The following is a 9,187-nucleotide window of genomic DNA, read 5'->3' as shown; positions in this document are numbered from 1 at the left end:
TGATCACGGTCAGATCTATAATAGTATTAGTGTCACCTTAGCTCGCCCTCCACCCAAAACGCAGTGTTTGCCCGATCAGGCCTGATCGGTCGCCCACACGTGCGTTCACCCACGCCCGCCCCACCGCAGTGACAAAAAATTATTATTTTTTGATCACTGCACATTCATTTTACACGCACTGCGGCGATAAAAAAATCAGTTTTGATATTTTTTATCAACCGCAGCAGCCTCCGGTACTTCGCTAGCCTCCCCTTTGTAAGACAGGTTTGCTTTTTTTCTTGGGTAGTCTCAGGGAATACCCCTAAATTTAGTAGTCCAAAATGTCAAACAGGGGGTATTCTTCTGAAGAGGCCTACAGGATTCTGACCCAGTCGGATGAGGAGTGGGAACCCTCATCTGACGAATCTAGCGGGTCAGAATATGAACCTGTGGAAAGCAGTGGCTCTCTGACCCAAAGTTCGGACGAGGAGGTGGAGGTCCCTGGCAGCACCAGGCGTACCCGGCCCCATGTCGCTAGACCACAGGTTACGCAGGATCCGCTTCAAGAGCAGCAGAGTGGGGCTGTCGCTGCCGGATCACGTGGTGAGGCATACACCAGCAGCGCAGCCCTTCCTGGACCTAGTACCAGCACTGCCGTACAACCTGGTGAAGTAGCGAGCACCAGAAGGGCAGTTGAAGCTGGTACGGTGGCACGTGCAATAGTTACCCCGTCGCAGCCACCGCAAAGACGGGCCCGTAGAGCCCCTAGAGTCCCTGAGGTGCTGGCAAATCCTGATTGGCAGTCACCAACTTCAGCCGCACCAGTAGTTCCCCCTTTCACCGCCCAGTCTGGAGTTCGGGTTGAGACGGCTCAAATCGGTTCGGCCCTGGGATTTTTTGAGCTGTTCTTGACTGCGGAGCTCTTGGACTTAGTCGTGGCAGAGACCAACCAGTATGCCACACAATTTATAACCGCTAACCCGGGAAGCTATTATGCCCAGCCTTTCCGGTGGAAACCAGTCCAAGTTTCCGAGCTTAAAATTTTTTTGGGCCTTCTCCTCAACATGGGCCTGACAAAAAAGCATGAATTGCGGTCATATTGGTCAACGCACCCAATTCATCACATGCCCATGTTCTCTGCTGCTATGTCCAGGACACGATTTGAGACCATCCTACGTTTTCTGCATTTTAGCGACAATACCACCTCCCGTCCCAGAGGCCACCCTGCTTTTGACCGGCTCCACAAAATTCGGCCCCTCATAGACCATTTCAACCTGAAATTTGCAGATTTGTATACCCCTGAGCAAAACATCTGCGTAGACGAGTCCCTAATACATTTTACCGGGCGCCTTGGCTTCAAACAATACATCCCAAGCAAGCGTGCCCGGTATGGGGTCAAATTGTATAAGCTCTGTGAAAGGGCCACAGGCTATACCCACAAATTTCGGATCTATGAGGGAAAAGATCAGACCCTGGAGCCGGTCGGTTGCCCTGACTACCTGGGGAGCAGTGGGAAGACAGTCTGGGACTTGGTGTCACCCTTATTCGGCAAGGGGTACCATCTTTATGTGGACAATTTCTACACAAGTGTGGCCCTCTTTAGGCATTTGTTTCTAGAACGGATTTGCGCCTGTGGCACCATGCGAACTAGTCGCGTGGGCTTCCCCCAACGGCTTGTAACCACCCGTCTTGCAAGGGGGCAGAGGGCTGCCTTGTGTAACGAAGAACTGCTCGCGGTGAAATGGAGAGACAAGCGTGACGTTTACATGCTCTCCTCCATTCACGCAGACACGACAATCCAAATTGAGCGAGCAACCCGTGTCATTGAAAAGCCCCTCTGTGTCCACGACTATAATGCGCTCATGGGAGGGGTGGACTTCAATGACCAGATGTTGTCTCCGTATTTAGTTTCCCGCAGAACCAGACGCTGGTATAAGAAGGTGTCTGTATATTTAATTCAATTGGCGCTCTACAATAGTTTTGTTCTCTACAGTAAGGCTGGGAGAACAGGATCCTTCCTCAAATTCCAGGAAGAGATCATCGAGAACCTCCTTTACCCAGGAGGTTCCGCGGCCCCATCCACCAGTGTAGTTAGCCGTCTACACGAGCGACATTTCCCCAGTGTCGTTCCTGGTACCTCAACCCAACCGTCACCCCGAAAAAGATGTCGTGTCTGTAGCAGGAGTGGAATAAGGCGTGACACCCGCTATTTCTGTCCTGACTGTGCTGACCACCCTGCCCTATGCTATGGAGAGTGTTTCCGGAAGTACCACACACAGGTACACTTAGCATAGGGATCACATCTCACCAGGACAGGCACACAGGGCTATTAGGGCCCATTCACTCACAGCTGCTGCAAACCTCTCCTTTCACCTGGGATAAAGTGCATAATGTACTTCGCCACATCTTTGGGCGATTTGCGCTTTGCACATTGTCCCATGGGGAAGGAGAGGTTTGTTCTATAAAAGGTAAAAAAAACTAAACAAAAAAAAAAATACCGGTAAGTAAAAAAGTTAAATGTTCAGTTAAAAAAGTTTAAAAAAAGTTTCTATGTTCTGTTCAACAGTTAATAAAGTTATTGCTTTGCGGCCTGGTTTTTTCTTTTTTGTTTTGTTTTTTTTACCTTTCAGGTGGACCAACCGATCGACTAGCTGCAGCACTGATGTGCATTCGGACAGAAGCATTGCGCTGCTGTCAGATTACACGCAAGTCGGTGTATGCGGCGCTGCAAGACGAGATTTCTCCTCTGCAGTAAAAGATACGTTTGCCGAGGCATATGAGCTGAGGAGGTGGCGGTGTTCATATACTTTGGCAAACACTTTGTATATATAAAAAAAAAAATCCCGGCAATGATTTATTCATCCACATCGATTGATGTGAATGGAGAAATCTGGTTTGCCAGGGCATACGAGCTGAAGTGGGTATGGATGTTGGGCGGAGCTCCTATGTCCTGGCAGACGCCTTTCCCCTCCTTTTTCTTTTTTTGGCAGAGATTTTTTCATCCACATTGATCGATGCGAATGAAGAAATCTGTGCCGTTCATTTTTTTCTTTCAGCCCAGAGGCTGAACGGAAAAAAAAAATCTCATTACCCGTATGCTCAATATAAGGAGAATAGCAGAAACTCCTAATGCTGGGCATACATGTAATGATTGCGGAGACCCTCAAATGCCAGGGCAGTACAAACACCCCACAAATAACACCATTTTGGAAAGAAGACACCCCAAGGTATTCGCTGAGGGGCATATTGAGTCCATGAAAGATTGAAATTTTTGTCCCAAGTTAGCGGAAAGGGAGACTTTGTGAGAACAAAATCAAAAAAATCAATTTCCGCTAACTTGTGCCAAATTTTTTTTTTTTCAATGAACTCGCCATGCCCCTCATTGAATACCTTGGGGTGTCTTCTTTCCAAAATGGGGTCACATGTGGGGTATTTATACTGCCCTGGAATTTTAGGGGCCCCAAAGCGTGAGAAGAAGTCTGGTATCCAAATGTCTAAAAATGCCCTCCTAAAAGGAATTTGGGCACCTTTGCCCACCTAGGCTGCAAAAAAGTGTCACACATGTGGTATCTCCGTATTCAGCAGAAGTTGGGGAATATGTTTTGGGGTGTCATTTTACATATACCCATGCTGGGTGAGATAAATATCTTGGTCAAATGCCAACTTTGTATAAAAAAAATGGGAAAAGTTGTCTTTTGCCAAGATATTTCTCTCACCCAGCATGGGTATATGTAAAAAGACACCCCAAAACACATTCCCCACCTTCTCCTGAGTACGGAGATACCAGATGTGTGACACTTTTTTGCAGCCTAGGTGGGCAAAGGGGCCCACATTCCAAAGAGCACCTTTCGGATTTCACAGGTCATTTACCTACTTACCAGACATTAGGGCCCCTGGAAAATGCCAGGGCAGTATAACTACCCCACAAGTGACCCCATTTTGGAAAGAAGACACCCCAAGGTATTCCGTGAGGGGCATGGCAAGTTTCTAGAATTTTTTATTTTTTGTCACAAGTTAGTGGAAAATGATGATTTTTTTTTTTTTTTTTTTTTTCATACAAAGTCTCATATTCCACTAACTTGTGACAAAAAATAAAAATTTCCATGAACTCACTATGCCTATCAGCGAATACCTTGGGGTCTCTTCTTTCCAAAATGGGGTCACTTGTGGGGTAGTTATACTGCCCTGGCATTCTAGGGGCCCAAATGTGTGGTAAGGAGTTTGAAATCAAATTCAGTAAAAAATGACCTATGAAATCCAAAAGGTGCTCTTTGGAATGTGGGCCCCTTTGCCCACCTAGGCTGCAAAAAAGTGTCACACATCTGGTATCCCCGTACTCAGGAGAAGTTGAGGAATGTGTTTTGGGGTGTCTTTTTACATATACCCATGCTGGGTGAGATAAATATCTTGGTCAAATGCCAACTTTGTATAAAAAAATGGGAAAAGTTGTCTTTTGCCAAGATATTTCTCTCACCCAGCATGGGTATATGTAAAATGACACCCCAAAACACATTCCCCACCTTCTCCTGAGTACGGAGATACCAGATGTGTGACACTTTTTTGCAGCCTAGGTGGGCAAAGGGGCCCATATTCCAAAGAGCACCTTTCGGATTTGACAGGTCATTTTTTTCAGAATTTGATTTCAAACTCCTTACCACACATTTGGGCCCCTAGAATGCCAGGGCAGTATAACTACCCCACAAGTGACCCCATTTTGGAAAGAAGACACCCCAAGGTATTCCGTGAGGGGCATGGCAAGTTCCTAGAATTTTTTATTTTTTGTCACAAGTTAGTGGAAAATGATGATTTTTTTTTTTTATTTTTTTTTCATACAAAGTCTCATATTCCACTAACTTGTGACAAAAAATAAAAATTTCCATGAACTCACTATGCCCATCAGCGAATACCTTGGGGTGTCTTCTTTCCAAAATGGGGTCACTTGTGGGGTAGTTATACTGCCCTGGCATCTAGGGGCCCAAATGTGTGGTAAGGAGTTTGAAATCAAATTCTGAAAAAAATGACCTGTCAAATCCGAAAGGTGCTCTTTGGAATATGGGCCCCTTTGCCCACCTAGGCTGCAAAAAAGTGTCACACATCTGGTATCTCCGTACTCAGGAGAAGGTGGGGAATGTGTTTTGGGGTGTCATTTTACATATACCCATGCTGGGTGAGAGAAATATCTTGGCAAAAGACAACTTTTCCCATTTTTTTATACAAAGTTGGCATTTGACCAAGATATTTATCTCACCCAGCATGGGTATATGTAAAAAGACACCCCAAAACACATTCCTCAACTTCTCCTGAGTACGGGGATACCAGATGTGTGACACTTTTTTGCAGCCTAGGTGGGCAAAGGGGCCCACATTCCAAAGAGCACCTTTTGGATTTCATAGGTCATTTTTTACTGAATTTGATTTCAAACTCCTTACCACACATTTGGGCCCCTAGAATGCCAGGGCAGTATAACTACCCCACAAGTGACCCCATTTTGGAAAGAAGAGACCCCAAGGTATTCGCTGATGGGCATAGTGAGTTCATGGAAGTTTTTATTTTTTGTCACAAGTTAGTGGAATATGAGACTTTGTATGAAAAAAAAAAAAAAAAAAAAAATCATAATTTTCCACTAACTTGTGACAAAAAATAAAAAATTCTAGGAACTCGCCATGCCCCTCACGGAATACCTTGGGGTGTCTTCTTTCCAAAATGGGGTCACTTGTGGGGTAGTTATACTGCCCTGTCATTCTAGGGGCCCAAATGTGTGGTAAGGAGTTTGAAATCAAATTCTGAAAAAAATGACCTGTCAAATCCGAAAGGTGCTCTTTGGAATATGGGCCCCTTTGCCCACCTAGGCTGCAAAAAAGTGTCACACATCTGGTATCTCCGTACTCAGGAGAAGGTGGGGAATGTGTTTTGGGGTGTCATTTTATATATACCCATGCTGGGTGAGATAAATATCTTGGTGAAATGCCAACTTTGTATAAAAAAATGGGAAAAGTTGTCTTTTGCCAAGATATTTCTCTCACCCAGCATGGGTATATATAAAATGACACCCCAAAACACATTCCCCACCTTCTCCTGAGTACGGAGATACCAGATGTGTGACACTTTTTTGCAGCCTAGGTGGGCAAAGGGGCCCATATTCCAAAGAGCACCTTTCGGATTTGACAGGTCATTTTTTTCAGAATTTGATTTCAAACTCCTTACCACACATTTGGGCCCCTAGAATGCCAGGGCAGTATAACTACCCCACAAGTGACCCCATTTTGGAAAGAAGAGACCCCAAGGTATTTCGTTATGGGCATAGTGAGTTCATAGAAGTTTTTATTTTTTGTCACAGGTTAGTGGAATATGAGACTTTGTAAGAAAAAAAAAAAAAAAAAAAAAAATCATCATTTTCCGCTAACTTGTGACAAAAAATAAAAAGTTCTATGAACTCACTATGCCCATCAGCGAATACCTTAGGGTGTGTACTTTCCGAAATGGGGTCATTTGTGGGGTGTTTGTACTGTCTGGGCATTGCAGAACCTCAGGAAACATGACAGGTGCTCAGAAAGTCAGAGCTGCTTCAAAAAGCGGAAATTCACATTTTTGTACCATAGTTTGTAAACGCTATAACTTTTACCCAAACCATTTTTTTTTTACCCAAACATTTTTTTTTTATCAAAGACATGTAGAACTATAAATTTAGAGCAAAATTTCTATATGGATCTCGTTTTTTTTGCAAAATTTTACAACTGAAAGTGAAAAATGTCATTTTTTTGCAAAAAAATCGTTAAATTTCGATTAATAACAAAAAAAGTAAAAATGTCAGCAGCAATGAAATACCACCAAATGAAAGCTCTATTAGTGAGAAGAAAAGGAGGTAAAATTCATTTGGGTGGTAAGTTGCATGACCGAGCAATAAACGGTGAAAGTAGTGTAGGTCAGAAGTGTAAAAAGTGGCCTGGTCTTTCAGGGTGTTTAAGCACTGGGGGCTGAGGTGGTTAACACAAGACCCTCCTCTAACTTTAAATTGCCTAAATCAGACAACATATCTTAGTTATGTAGATTGTATATTTGTTAAATTACAGTTATGTCTGTTTTTTATTTGCAATATCCAGTTTACAATATTTGTAATCAAAGCAGATGTGGATATGTTGTGAAACTGAACATATTTGACTTGGGGCTACTCCTAAGGGCAGTGTCCCAGTTTCCACCTGGTCTTCGTCCTTTAATGCCTGTATAGGGTTCTGGACTTCACTGCTAGGGCAACACCAGTCTGATACCTCCTGACGCAGTCTCTGTTTAGTGGCTACCTATTCCTAGTGGTTAAGGATGAGTGCAAAGGGATCAGGCAAAACCATGGTCATGGACGATGTTAGGGCTTGCAGAGTTCTTACAATTGGGTAACAGACCAAATGTCAGAGCAGGGCAGCACAGATTAAAAACTAGGAGTCAGGCCAGGCAGCAGTGGGTCAACTCCAGTAGTCAGGCAAGAGTCAAGCATGAGTAGTCAGTGTAACAGCACACCTTTTCAGGGTCTAGCAAACTAGGTATCCTATTTCCAAAGCACCACAGGAGAAGGTACCTTAAATATCCTGGGATGGACAGCCATAGGCTGGGGAAGATTAAGGTACATGCTCACTTGCCTTTTAAGAGCCAGAGGGAATGTGTGCTCTACGGAAAGAGACTCACTGCTGAGGTGAAGCAGGCCTCAGACTATGTGGAGTGGACAGAGCAGTGCTACTTCAACAGCCATGCCTGCCAGGAAGGAACACAGAGACATCATATAGTAATAATCTCATTCTAACAAAGCTACAACCAGGGGCGTACATAAAAATCACTGGGCCCCATAGCAGGAATCTAAATTGGGCCCCCATTCCCCTTTTATAGCCCCTCCTTTTGTTCCATGAACTATTCTTGCTTCTGCGTTTTATAATTTATGCCATCAGGGCCGGATTGGGATTACAAAACAGCCCTGGCACACAAAAGAGGTATAATAGATGCAGTGTGTACAGGTCTATAGTATATTCCCTAGTGTTCTGATATGTGAGGTACAGGGTATAATATATGCAGTGTGTACAGGTATATAGTATATACAGCAGTGTACTGATATGTGAGGTACGGGGTATAATATATGCAGTGTATACAGGTATACAGTAGTGTAATATGTGAGGTACGAGGTATAATAGATGCAGTGTGTACAGGTATATAGTAAATACAGCAGTGTATTGACACCTCATACCTCACATATCAGTACACCGCTGTATATACTATATATCTGTACACACTGCATCTATTATACCTTGTACCTCACATATCAGTGCACTGCGGTATATACTATATATCTGTACATATTGCATGTATAATACTGTGTAATATATGCAGTGTGTATATATATATATATACATACATACATACACACACACACACACACACATACACACAGAGCAGTGTATTGATGTGAGACATAGAAGGCATAATACTGTAGATGCAGTGTTTACAGAAATATGTGGTCAGTTATACATTATGGTCACTGTGTGTGTGTGGTACATGAGGTAGTGGTCACTGTAACTGTCTGAAGTATTATACATGAGTGAGCAATGAGTAAAAACAGGGCATGGAGGGGGGGGGGGGTAAATGATGAAAAGTGGAGGACCTCCTCTTACCACTCCATTCCAGTCTGTATGGATCAATGCAGAGCTGCTTGTGAACTTCTAATACTTGCTGTGAGGGGTTGAAGGACCTGTGATGAGGTCATCACAGGTCCTGGCAGATATACCTTTGAAACCTAGGAACTACACCATTTTTGGTGCAGTTCCTTTGCTAGATTCTGCAGGACCTGTGATGTTGAAGATGATGTCATCACAGGTCCTGGCAGATGCACTGTTCTAACCTTGGAACTACACTTTACACTGTGCAGTTCCCTTACAGGACCTCTGATGACATCATCAAAAGGTCCTTTAGCCTTAGAAGGATAAACAGGAGCAATTAGGGGGCGGGGACTCTCCTCCACTTCGGGCCCCTCTTTCTCACGGGTCCCATAGCAGCTGCGTGGTCTGCCTATATCGTAGGTACGCCACTGGCTACAACCAGCCCTGTACCTCAGAAGGAGCCAGAAAGCTCCCCATTCATTACTCTAATTGTTCTGCTATATTATCTTCAGGCTGGCAGCCCATGGGGTGTGTACATTAGACTGAGCGCATATGACCACCTCAGTGAGGTGGAC

Source organism: Bufo bufo, chromosome 4 (genome assembly GCF_905171765.1).
Source record: "Bufo bufo chromosome 4, aBufBuf1.1, whole genome shotgun sequence".
Lineage (NCBI taxonomy): Eukaryota > Metazoa > Chordata > Amphibia > Anura > Bufonidae > Bufo > Bufo bufo.
The sequence above is the reverse complement of the archived record's forward strand: the minus strand, read 5'-3'. Positions refer to the sequence as shown.